Source organism: Neopelma chrysocephalum, unplaced genomic scaffold (genome assembly GCF_003984885.1).
Source record: "Neopelma chrysocephalum unplaced genomic scaffold, ASM398488v2 Primary Assembly neopelma1_85, whole genome shotgun sequence".
Lineage (NCBI taxonomy): Eukaryota > Metazoa > Chordata > Aves > Passeriformes > Pipridae > Neopelma > Neopelma chrysocephalum.
The window spans coordinates 5,122,017-5,129,150 of record NW_020897747.1 but is presented as its reverse complement, the minus strand read 5'-3'; the positions used below and the strand labels follow the sequence as shown (position 1 = coordinate 5,129,150).

General features: G+C 44.9%; 1 long non-coding RNA gene across 3 annotated transcripts; it reads left to right on the top strand.

The window, feature by feature from the left end:
- Positions 1–86: 86 nt before the first annotated feature.
- LOC113971840 lies at positions 87–7,134 on the top strand. Of its 3 annotated transcripts, none has more exons than XR_003535668.1 (5): positions 87–1,160; positions 2,885–3,039; positions 3,425–3,526; positions 3,828–3,986; positions 5,343–7,134. It is a non-coding gene; the product is annotated as an uncharacterized LOC113971840 (long non-coding RNA). The 3 variants fall into 3 exon arrangements; XR_003535667.1 differs by having other exon boundaries at positions 3,828–4,010; XR_003535669.1 differs by lacking the exon at positions 3,828–3,986.

The following is a 7,134-nucleotide window of genomic DNA, read 5'->3' as shown; positions in this document are numbered from 1 at the left end:
CGCCGGGGCAGCGCCGGGCGGGACGGGAGTGGCTCCGCCGGGGCTGTCCCGGGGCCGGGATGCCGCTCCCTGCCTCAGCTGCGCCGGGCTCTGCGCTGGGGCGGCGCCGTCCCACCTGCGCGGGCCTGCCTGGCCCCGGCGAGCCGCTGCCTGCCCGCCCGCCGGGGCCGCCGCGCCTCCCCCCGCTCGCCTCGAACCTGGGCTTTGGGGCGTTTTTATGGTTTATTTTATGGGGTTTTTTTGGTTTTTCTTTGTTTTTTTTTTTTTTTAAGAAAATCCCCAGCAGACACCGTCCAGCAGACAGGCGTGGCCAGGGCGTACGCGTCCCAGTGTTCATTTCCAGGCAGCGCCTCGGGATTCGCGACGTGAATCAAGGTTCTGTTTGACATGTAAACAGCAGTAAAAGCCGGTGCTTTTCTAAACACCGGGAGATTAAATGTCGCCGAACCTGATGGGCCAGCGCACCGGGATCCCCCACGCCCCCCAAGAGGATAGGTTCGCCTTTTGGAAGATCCTTGCCGCTGGGAGCAGCTTCCCTGGGAAACCCCCCTGGGGAGCCGCGGTGTGACCCGGTGTCGGCGGACAGGGATTTGCCTATCCTGGGTCTCTGCGATGTCCCAGAAAGCCCCGATTCCGGGACGTGTTGTAATTTTAGAGTTTGCTAATGAGCTTGCCTGTGTGCCCGGCACACACTGTGTGCCTTGAGGATTGGCAGTGCAGGCTGGTAATCCTGCTAACCTGGCCCTGGCAGGTGGTGACAACTCCTTTAATTGTTCTAGGATTGAGAGCTGGGTTCTTGCTATGCACAGGGCCTGGCGTGGATGAGTAAAATGAGGGAGAAAATTATTTTTGCTAATAATGCTTTTCCATTCTGCCTTGATGGTGTCTGTGGGCATGCTCCCCTCTGCAAGCTCAGGCACCATGCTGGACGTGTCGCTTAGGTTTGCTGGGACATAAAACTGTGATAAAACATTTATGTTCCAGTAAGTGACACCTCTCTGATAGTTATTTAAAGTCTCTGTCTGCATTGTTCCAGAACTATTTCCTTTTTCCTCTAAGCAACCTAGAGTAGGAAGCTGACGGTCCCTCAGGTAACCCGCTTTCACCTCGCTGGAAGCTTCGCCTGATGCTGGGTTGGAGGCCAGCAGAACCCACAGAGGGTGAGAGTGGGTCTCCTCCTTCCTGCCTTTTGTGGAGCTGGCCAAAGATAACACTTCTGGATTGGTCCCGCTTAGCGCAGAAATGGGCCCTTTTTGTTGTTACTCACATATTCCACTCTCAGGTCAGAAAACTGGCATTGATGACGCTGTAAAATGGACGTGCTCACTTGGGACATCCTTCTCTACTCTTTGAAGTGCTCAGAAGCGTTCCTACTGATTGCAGCGGGAAAAGATTCTTTGTCTGATGTGTTAGTCCATGTGCCAATTAGTATTTCATACTGACTGGAAGGGAAAGGACTAGGGACGGATTTATGATGGATGTTTGTAGAGCTGGGCATTTTAAACAGTAAGTGCAATTTGCAGATCAGTAATTTGGTAGTTGTTTGTTTTTAAAAACCAATTCAGCATCTTAGATATGGCTATGCCTGAAAGTAAACATAAAAGACAGCGAATTATGACTGAAAATTCCACACTGTGAAACCAAGAGTTATTCCTGTGGTAAAAAATACGGCCTGTGGAGCAACAGAAATGAACTGAAAGCAAGGTGTTGGAAATCGAATTGCAGGCCAGGTGTTTTGCCAGTGTCCTTCACAGTGCCAATGACTGCCTGGAGTCCAGCATTATGTGAGGACGGGCGTTTGGAGCCTGTCTCAGTCGTGTAGGGAATCACTTTCCAAATGCAGTTTTCCTGCCAACAGGGTTTGTTTGCTTGGTGATAAGAAACAATGGTCAACTCGATTTGTTACATGAGCATTTTAGTGACTGAGAAGTGGAGTCTGGCATCCTATACTAAATCCATTTTCTTAGTTACTCAATTGCCAGCTTGGCAGCTTATTTAGAAAGCTGATAGCACTGGGACAGATGTGACTGTGGAGGTTGTTTTCAACACTCTCTTGTAAGTCTACTTTTAAGACACCTCTCTCAGTTGGGAAAAAATCCCACAGTTACCACCTTCAGGACTGGGAGGTCTGGATGAGAGAAAGGAGAGAGGCATGGGCATTGTCTGCAGCTTAATATCCTACTTTTCAAAGTGCCTTAAAAACAGTACTGAGTTTAGTTTTGAGTAAGGCTGATTTATTCACTAGAGTGGTATTAGCTATACTTAAGAGGGAAAAGCGTGTCATGGAGGACATAATTCCTCTTATTTTGTTGGAAAGGAAACAAGAAGAGAAGTTGTGACTTTTCTAATTACAGATGAGGGATCAAATCTTTCCCTCTGCTAAAGAAAGCATAGTTATACCCTTTTTTTTTGCCATTTTTGGTCTCTGGGATCAACATGAGCTTTAACATACACTCATTTCTCTCATGGACCTTTCCAGTTTCCAGAAATAGCTAGAAAGTTATTTGCCAAAACCTTTCAATCTGGGAAAAAGCACCGTGCACTTGCAGTGGGTCTGTGCTGAGTCGGTGCATTATCTTGGTGTCACCCCATGTGGCTGGAGAAATCAGAACTAGACCACAGCCATAATGATGCCCAGGTCTCAAGTTGTGTCCCCATGGCATGCAGCTTCCCAAGTCCTGAGACTTGATCTTCAGATAAATCCCAGTGTTAGAGAAAATGTGAGCGTGGTATCCATGGAGAGGACAACACGCTCTCGGTTGCACATCCTTATTTTACTGATGTCACAAACAAGTTATTCTTGTACACTGCAGAAAGCCTCACAACCACAAAACCAGCAATAATTTTATAAATGATAAGCTTGTTTTCCTCCTCCTCTTCCCAGATACTCCGAGTGCAGCAGACAGCAGAGATGTGCATTGCTGGAATCCAGAGTGTTTCGTAATTTGGCAGCCACTTGCTGAAAGCCCTGCAGATACAAAACAACACTTATTTCAAGTCTTGAGAAACATCTACTAAGTAGAAGAAAAAAGCATTTAGGTGAAGCAATGTTGCCAGTCCCATTTGTTTATGAGGCTTGGGTTTTGTCTCTATACATTTTAAATGCTTTTTATTTTCCTTCTGCTTTTTGAGCCTTTCAAGTTCATGTTTTCCATGTTTTCCATATAACAAGAAAGTCTGGAATCAAGTCCTTACTTTAAAAAACAAAAATTTGGTTCAGAGTCCTGTATAATCATGTAGCTCCAGACAAAGGGTGTTTAAAAATAAAGCCGCTTTGATGAGAACTACCCATCTTGAAGGTGACTTTCTCTCCTGAGTTTAAGTACATACTTTGTTGACAGTTTAAGAAGCTTTTAACAGCACCTGATCTGTGTTTGCTTTCCACTCAGATCTCTCTCTCTTTTCTTCTTTTCTAAAAATCTAGAGGTGTTTCGCCTCTATATGTGCTGACAAGATCAGAAGTGCAGTGTACCAGCATGGCTGTGACTGTGTTGAACAATGCACACCAATGCTTTCAGAAATACAGGTGCAGATTTCATGCAATTGTCTCCTTAAGCTGCTGAGTGGTACCATGGGACACAGAGCCCAACTTCAGAGACAAGAGGGGGAAGGTGGTTTGGGTTTACTGGGTGGAGTAAGGCGGGGAACAGAAAGCCTGGTGTGACTCCCTGAGGGAATCCCAAAGAATCCCAAATGCCTTCAGAGCCTGAAGCTTGATAGCTTGTGTTTAACCCAGTCCTTGTTTTTGAAAGGGAGTTGACAGACGAGTGATTTCTTTTAGTTGAGCTTTCAGAATATGCTTATTTTAAATTTGTTGTTCGGTGCAGTGGGATCCTCAAGCTGTATGCAGAAGACAAGAAGGACATGATCCTATTCAGTGTGATGATTTTTCTTTCACTGCTACGTACGTAAAAGTGTCTGGAAATCTATTATCCAAGGGACACAAAACCAGCTTTTTGACAGGCTGCTCTTCCTGCTAAAACCTGGTAATTGCAGAGACCTGACTGTGTGTAAGTCCCATCCTGGGCTCCCAGGCCAAATGCTCTATCCTGGCATTTCTAGGAGGTTACTGCTCTACTTGTGTGGTTTGAATCGCTTAAGTCTTTGGCCCTGTGCCTTGGAGTGCCAGCAGAGGCATGCTGTAATTGCCCGTAAATGCACCGTCTGTCATATTATTGTTTAATTATTCCAGCTTCTTACCGCCACACACTGCTCAGTGTCTCTCTTGCTATCTTTATTTAATTGAGTGGAAAAAATTCGAGACTTGTGCTTCACTTACATCACTTTGTTTTTACTCAGCTTCGCTGGATCCTATGATGAAGTCCTGCCTTTTGTATGCAGAAGTCAGTCTTCTATATAGAAAAACTATTGTCAATATCTAAAGCATATGTTAGAAAGAGAATCAATATTTTAACACATGGTAAAGTCAAACCATAAATTTCCTGACACAGACAAATGATTGTATTATTCTGCCTTGAAACACTACTCCTCCCCCTGAGAAACAAGAGAGGGAAAGAAAACTCTTGAATAACTAAGCCCTTGTCCTCACAATGCAGGACTGTTCTTAGCCTGTTGCTCTGTGTCGCTTCTTTCTTTTCTGTCTACTAACTCTGTCTTTTTTGTGTGTGTCAAATGCCTTCCTTTTCAAGACCTGTCTTTCCCTAGCCCATCCCTGTTCATCTGTTCCAGACTATTACCGGGATGTCAACTCTTTCCTGAGATCAGCTCGTGATGACCAGTTCCACTGCCAACTTGCTACCATTTCAAATATATTTGTGCTTCCTCCCAGCCTTGCAACCAGCCCCTTAATAATGTGTGTTGAAAAAATAATCTTTCAGAGCTCTCTCCAACACTCTCCATGTCCGTATGGCCTATAAAAAAACTTGGCAGCACACTGACTGCTTTTCTTTCCTCATGATCCCTGTGTCTGTGACAAATGTATGTCATTTTTCTGGTCTTACATTATCTTTCTGCCTCTGAATCGAAACACTTCTTGCACAGCCCCCTGCACACAGATCAAGGCTCTTCTGCACTACAACAATAATAATTAGGGTTGCTGGTACTCACTCTGCTCTACTTTTCGTGGCTCTGGGCAGAAAGAGTTTCATGATGTCCTTTTGGAAGATCTATTTGCACCTGAATGATCTGGTTTTCAGGGTTTTTTTTTAGAAATCCTCAGCTGAAACTTTCCTCTACAGGTGTACTCCCTATAATGCCTGGCTCCCTAACGGAGAGGTTATTATTGGGGTGATTCTTTTCACTTCCTCTAGCTGAACTGTAAGATTACTCATTACATACTATTTTCTGATTTGTTTTATTTTTCATCCCTCTCTTTTCTGCAGGAAAGAGCAATTTATATTAGGATTGGAATTCACTTCAGGCTTTACTGCTATTTGTCACCACTCAGGAAACCCATCCCTAGCTCTAGGAGAACACTCAATCCCTGCTGACAGCCTGGAAGAGGAAGAGAAAATAGCAGAGCTGCAGCTATTAAGACCAACAGGCAAATATTTTATTCAAACTCAACTTTTTCTTCCTGGGTTACTTTTAAAGAATATTTTTCTGTTTGTGGGAATGTGAATGTGGGTTGTTTGTTTGTTTGTTTTCCTGGGGACTCTCCCATTCAGCCGATCTTCATCTTCTCCCACCTTTCAGACAGCAGAGCTTGCAGCAGTGACAAGATGTAATCCCAAGTAAAACTGCCTCTGCCTGTGGCCTTGGTTAACCTGCTAGCAGAGATACGTGCCTGGGCACGGGGCAACTGTTTTACACAGCTCAGCATGGACGTGCTGCCACTCCCAGTCACTTTTAGGACCCAGTTGAGTTGTTTACAGCAATCTCAAAAAAACTTGTAATAAAAATTGTTCTGCCTTCCTGAAGCCACCACTCCCAGAGACCTTTCCCCTTTCTTGTATACTGTGGGAGCCTCCTTCCTTTGGCTTCACACCTTTATCAGCTGAAAATGATCCAGTACAGAACTGGTTGTTGTCAGGCGCTCCCTTAGAAAGATGGGCTACACTGCCACTCTGTTGTGACTGTTGAGAACTGGAAGATCAGAGAGGAACGCAGGGAAGTGGAAGCCTGCACCTTCTTTTGTGTGGAACAGAGTCAGGATATGCCCTTGTATGAAGTTCAGCAGAGGAAAACTTGGGCTACACTCGCATTCCTACATACCATGCCATACCAGTCAGCCTGGTACTAATCTTCACGGACCTTTGAAGGCATGAAACAACATGCAGTGTAAATGAAATCTAAGCCACACCATACCAGATTATTGGTGCCAGCCAGTTTTAGAAGACTGACATGAGAGCCAAGTGAAACAGGTACAGTGGTAAGAGATGCCTTGTACCACCTGCAGGCACACAGACCCACAGCACTTGTGCAGCATCAGAGTCCAAAAGCAATGTGCGGCATGTAAAGAGCTGGTGAACCCAGGGCCACTTAGACTTGAATGCACTTTCCTGGGGAGGAAGTGGCTTTTCCCTTGGAAAGCTCAACTCCCCAGGGTCTGAATGAGGTCAATGGAAAAAGTGATTTCTTCAGAATATGATTCAGAGTGCCTAAGCATAGTCTTATCTTATTGACTACAGACAAAGCTCAACCTCTGTAGATTTAAACTAGCTTTTGTGAATACCCATCCCCTCTTGCCCCTTAATTGTGGGAGTTACACTAGTCCTGGACATGGTTAGTCCTTGGTAGGCCCACTGCCTACTGAAATTCAGGTGCTGCAAACTTGAGCTCGGAGAAGCACAGAATTTCCTGTTCGATCCTGCTTTGTCCTTTTGAGTTACCCTGTGATGTCAGAAATGGATTTGCAAGTACCAGAAGAATGAAGTCAAGAAAGGTTGATTTCTTTAGGGATGCCCTGATTGGAGCTGAAATAATCAGCATCTGTTTCAGTTTAACTGAGTTTTTCATTCTGGCCTTTCTCCCCTTTCAAAGTACAGGCAACTGAAGCCTTTAATTTGCCCTGTCTTTTCACTGCAGAGAAAAGTAGGAGTTCCTAACAGCTGATACTATCCTGAGTAGAATAGCTACACTAAAAAAATACAGTTTATTGTCTGTTGTGAATGAAAAAGCTCTTGCTTGTTTGTTTGTTGTGTTGACTTTGAAAGATAAATTGTTTGAACTGGT